Source organism: Vigna unguiculata, chromosome 3, assembly GCF_004118075.2.
Source record: "Vigna unguiculata cultivar IT97K-499-35 chromosome 3, ASM411807v1, whole genome shotgun sequence".
Lineage (NCBI taxonomy): Eukaryota > Viridiplantae > Streptophyta > Magnoliopsida > Fabales > Fabaceae > Vigna > Vigna unguiculata.
In genome coordinates, this window is record NC_040281.1 from 41,500,006 (window position 1) to 41,506,005 (window position 6,000).

Genomic DNA, 6,000 nt, shown 5'->3' on the forward strand with positions numbered 1-6,000 from the left:
ATAGAACTCTACAAATAATATAACTTGTTTATTATATTGTATTATATCTTTAAACGTTAAATTGTTCAAAACGTTATACAACCTACCTCCAAAATTTTGAGATTGGCTGTAACTTTCTTACACCCTCTTCCATTACAACATATTCTACATATAAAAAATATGATATATATATATATATATATATATATATATATATATATATATATATATATATATATATATAGAAGTATCCATAATTTTTTTTTAATTTTTATTTCGATTTATTGACGTTGAAATTCTTTCAAGTCTCCCTAAAAAACCTCACATAATTGTATATCTTAATTTTCTCTTTAGTAAATTATTTTGATTTTAAATCATATGAAAGTACTTTTTAGTCCAATCCATTATAATTTGATTTTAAAATATTAGCATAAAATCCAAAAAACTAAATTCTTTTAATTTTAATTATAAATAAACTAAAAGATATGAACAAAATAGCTTGTTTTGAAAATTTCAAAAAAATCAAACAAATCATGCGAAACTTTCAAAAACTTAATTATAATAAGAATAGACAAGATAGTTACCATTCATCCCATCAAAATTGTCTCTATTCATACATGATTCAAATATAAATTACTTTTAGAAAATGAAAAAAAAAAAAAAACTCTTCTTTATCTTTTTTGGTAGGTCTTACAAACACTCTTATTTCACATATGTTATAACTAAGACAAATTTACAATACATAACATTTGTGACCCATTTCAAGATCCATTCTTTTCACAACTGGTTCCACCATCCTCTCCGTGGTACCTTCTTTTACATTGGCTCAGTAATGAATGGGTTAGTGGTGGGTAATGAATGTATTATTTTTAAAAATTGAATCTTGCTTTTTGAAACTTATATATAACGTTAACTTCATTTTAATTTTCTGACGTGACTTTATTTATTATTTTGAGGACTAAAAAATTGGTGCGTGGATCCTAATAATTAAAATAAACACTATCTTTGAAACCCTAAATTACTGAATTAGAGATTGAAATTGCAGCCAACAACTTCTTCACTTCCACCCTGTCCAACAAAAAATCAACACCACCAATTAAATACCAATTACAAAATTAGGTTTTCCAATACCAAAATACGAAAAAAAAAAACGTCCACCAAAACAACAAATATCATACCTTGAACTTTGGGCAACCCAAAAATTTTCTCCCCCTGTTCTTAGTAGTTCTAGCAGTTCTCGTGATTGCCTTTTCACCGCAATAGTAAACAGGTGTTAAATCGAACCTCCTCACCGCACCTCCATGAAAAGAAAATTCCCAACCATTGCAAGTGCAGGACGAGCAAGAATGAGAGGGAGACATTACCAATCTTACCAAATCAGAACGCAGGAGACAACTTCATCTCAACCTTTTCAAACCCTAAGCTTCAAATGTTATGAACATAAACTCTTTTTAAAAGAGAAACCAAGAACACATGTGCCAAAACAACTGAATGACACGTCAGAATACACAAAACAGCCACATCATCAGGAATAAACGCCGTTTGTCAATTGATAACGGAAAGGGTTGATTTAAAACACATTTACTAAAATGAGGACGAAATTGAAATCAATTCGAGGACCAATTTGAGATTTTTGAACCAAAACGAGGACCATCGAAGTATTTTAACCTATAATTAATCAATGCATTACAGTTTTTTCAATGAATTATGATCGTTAGGCTGAAAAGAACGTGACTATGATAGAAAAACCAGAAGTATTATGTGAATGGATATGACAAAGTAGTATAATTTTATAGACGTAATGATTTAGATAGTAATCACATCAAACAATTACTTTATAAGTATGTAATGTGACATAAAACAAAACCTAATTAATTGTGAAGGTGAATTATATGTTCCAGGTCACGATATAGTAAAAGAAATTTAAAGATAATATATCAAGAAAATTTTCCATTAACCAATTTTAGTGGCTAAAAATTGTTAATTACACCAATTTATATATACTAATTTACAAAATAAAAAATTATTGGTTACCAAGTCACTAATTATGAATAAAAAATTATAATTGATCTTTAAATTGGTTTATAAAATTTAACTACCATAGATTTGGCTACCAAAAAAATTAGTTTATAAATTAATCACTAAGCATTAGCTACCAAAGTTTTACACTACTACAAAAAAAACACATATTTCTGCTAATTTTCTTTATAATTTTTTTCTTAGGAAACTTGCAAATTTTATTATGAATAATGGTTTGTAAGAATTTGCTGTCAATATTTTTGCAAAGATATTTTGTACAAAATGTTTTTCGCAGAAAATATCTTGTAGAAAATACTTGCGAATTTTATAATTTTATAGGAAATAATTACATAGGAAAAATATCTGCCAATTAAAATTCGTAGGAAAAATAGCAAAAAAATGTTAGCAAAAAGGATGTCACCACTACCCCTTTGAAACTAAAGATTTTGATGTATACTCAAGCAAACATACTACAAGATGAAGAGAAACTCAAGATAAAGATACAGAGTATTTAGGGTGTCAAGTCACTCTGGATAAAGAGGAAACATAAGAGAAATTATCAGTCAAATCATCTATCTTCACAAGTGAAATCATTTTTTCACGCACATAATCAATTAAGGTTAAAATATAATTAAATTATGTTTCTACATTTTTTCAAAAATAAAAATATCTTTTGAAATGAAACTAATTTTTAAATCAAGTATTCTATGACTATATTTTCTTCTAAAAATAATATTTTCTACAGAGAATTTATTTTATTTTATTTGAATTAATTAAATTATGTTTCTACAAATTTTCAAAAAATTAAAATATCTTTTGAATTGAAATTGGATTTTAAATCAAGTATTCTATGACTATTAGAGATGACGAATAGACATGTTCCCGTGGATATTGTCCGAACTCGTTCTTGTTCTAACGAGAAATCCCCACATTGATTGGGTGTGGGTATAGGGAATCCCTCACTTTATCAATTGGGTATGAGGAATCTCTGACTTTTTCAATTAGGTATGGGGATGTACATATCCATCTCGTCCTCGTCCTTAGACCCGCCATAACGTCCGTCCCCGCCATATCCTTGTCATCGTTTAAATTATTAAAATATTCATAATCAATTAAGTAAAATTATATATATTACTACACATTTTATATTATTTATTTCTTCTAAATGTTTGGTTTGTCATAAAAGTTATTTGTGTCTCCAATATAGTTTCATCTTATCATCTTATCTTATCATAACCTTTATACAATGATCTTCAAATGATGTATGTCAATTATGTATTTTTTATGTCTCACATTTGAATATTTTTATCTTTTTTAATATTTTGTTATTGTATATTTTCCTTTAACATGAAAATGTTTAACATCTCAATTTAAGTGTTCAATAGCATAAACATTTCATTTACTAGATAATATAAATTTTTGTTTCATTTGAAGAATTATTTTGTTTCTCAACCATTGATTATGTTGATATTTAAAAGTTTTCTTAGATCTCTAAAGTATTTTTTATTTTATCATATCTTTAATTATACATTTGTTTTTCTTTGTTTGGTTTCATTCAATAGTCTCTCAAATTATTTCTAGCACACACATTTAATAATTTTTTAATATTTTTATTTGTTGTTTATTTTTATCATATAAAATATTATTTTGATATATTTTATATGATTATCTTTTATTTTTTAACTGATTATTATACTGTAATTTTGTTACTATAATTGTATAAATAAAGTTTATTTACTGTAATATAAAAATTTAATGTAATTGTCATGAATTTCTTTTTATCACCATCAAACATATATTGAAGTTCAAAAGATACAAGATATATGTTAAAATTTTATTATTATTAGTTTAATCTTTGTTCTTTGTGTGATTTTGATAAGTGATGTATTATAACTATATTTAAAAAAATTGAAGTAAACAAATCTTTAAAATATATTTTAATTTAAATATTTTTTTCTTTTATATTCTTTTAAAGATATTTTTAAATTTTATCAATTAGGTTTGTTAATTTTTGCATATTTAATAAATATTTTGATTCTCACCAAATGTTAATTAATATTGAAACAGTAAGAAGACGGGTACGAGTATGGGTATGAGTATATACTCGTTATTCGGTAGGGATGTGGATGAGACAAAGTTTGACACCCGTTGGATTTGAGTATAGCAAAATCAGTTCTCGCTCCGTCCCTTTGCCATTCCCTACTGACTATATCTTCTCCTAAAAATCATATTTTCAGTAAAGAATAAAAATTAATTTTCAAATTTATTTGATTTTATTTTTGAATTAATTGAATTATTCTTTTTAAGAAAACTCAAGTAAAACTCTTTAAATAACCCAATTTGAGAAAGAGACAAAATACAACACATTGCTACTGTGTGGAAGCACGAAAATATTGTTTAAGTTTTTTCCTTTATTATTCAAGTTGGTTGAGAAAATTCACTTGTGAAAGGAACTGACTAGTGAGCATTCTATTTTTGTACTCTTACTTTCCAGGTGATAGTGTTCCAATTTTTAATTGTAATTTTCATCATTTTTTTTACAGAGGAGGTGTCATCCTTGTGTGATTCAAGGGAATTGTCATATCTTGAAATGGTTCAAGGGAAGTGTTTATCAGTTTTTAGAATTTTTCTTTTGCATGTTTCACTAGGTCATTGTGGTTGTAATTGAAATACTCTAAAGATGGTGAATTGGGATTGTCATTCTCAGGTGACTAGAAATTGGATGTAAGGTTGGCTATAACTGAATCAATATAAATTACTGTGTGAATTTCTTCTTTCCTTTATTTTCTTTTATGCTTCTGGTAATGCACTTAATAAATAAAAGAAATGATATTTTTTAAGTATAAACATCAAGACAATTTTTTTTAAAGTATCAATTCAACTCCTCTTCTTGAGGCCATTTGTCTAATAAAAAAAAGTTTTTTCTTGCAAAATTTTATAACAAATTTGGAAGAAAAATCTCACGAAATATGAAAATTTTTAGTAGTGTTAGCTACCGAAGAAATTAGTTTATAAATTGGTCTTTACTTAACTAGTGACTAATTTAGCGACCAATTATAATCTTTTATTCATAATAGTGACTATTTTAATAAACAATAATTTTTAATTTTGTAAATTGATATCTAATTGAGTCATTATAGTGACTAAAAACTTTTTGTTACTAACATTAGTTATTATTTAAGAGTTTTTTTTCTAGTGTATACAATTATAGTTGTTTTTGTATGTCACTTTAATAATATTTATCGTGATAAATTTTATTACAAGGAAAATCACATTTATTTATAGTTACCAATGTAAATGTATATTACAAAACATTGATAACAAGTAAAATTATAGCAAGTGATAAATGTCTTTAAGCCGAGAATATATCTCATAAATATAATAAAATAAATAACTATATCAATAATAATAAATAATCATATTGATACTAGTAATAATGTCAATATCACTATCCAATTGGAGTATAAAGATTTTTTTTACATTTATCAGACAAGATAAATTTCTAGCACATGTTATGAGGCTTTCTACTCAATAATTCAAGAAATGTCATTCTTGTCAGAAAGACGATCCTTGAATTTGAGAACATTCAAAATGTTAAGAAATTATTGTCATTGTGCTGGAATGATGTTAAATATTTCTATTGGCTCACCTAAGTTGATAGAGTATAAGAATGTCCATATTGTTTTTCGTCATAATTTCTTACAATTTTGAAGAAAAAATTAATTTTCCCTAAAATTTTTCGAGCTTTTGATATCATTACAATAAAATTCATTTTCTTTATTCATCAAGTCACCAATATAAATACAGTCATTAAAAAGTCTGTTTAAAATAAGAATACATCTCTTAAATATAATAAAATAAATAATCATCAATAATAATATCAATAATGTCAATATATTATTAAAATTATTATAAAAAAGTTGGTCAAAAATAAAAATAAATAAATAATGTCATATATTTGAACTAGAACCATTATTATGATATATAGAAATAGATACAACT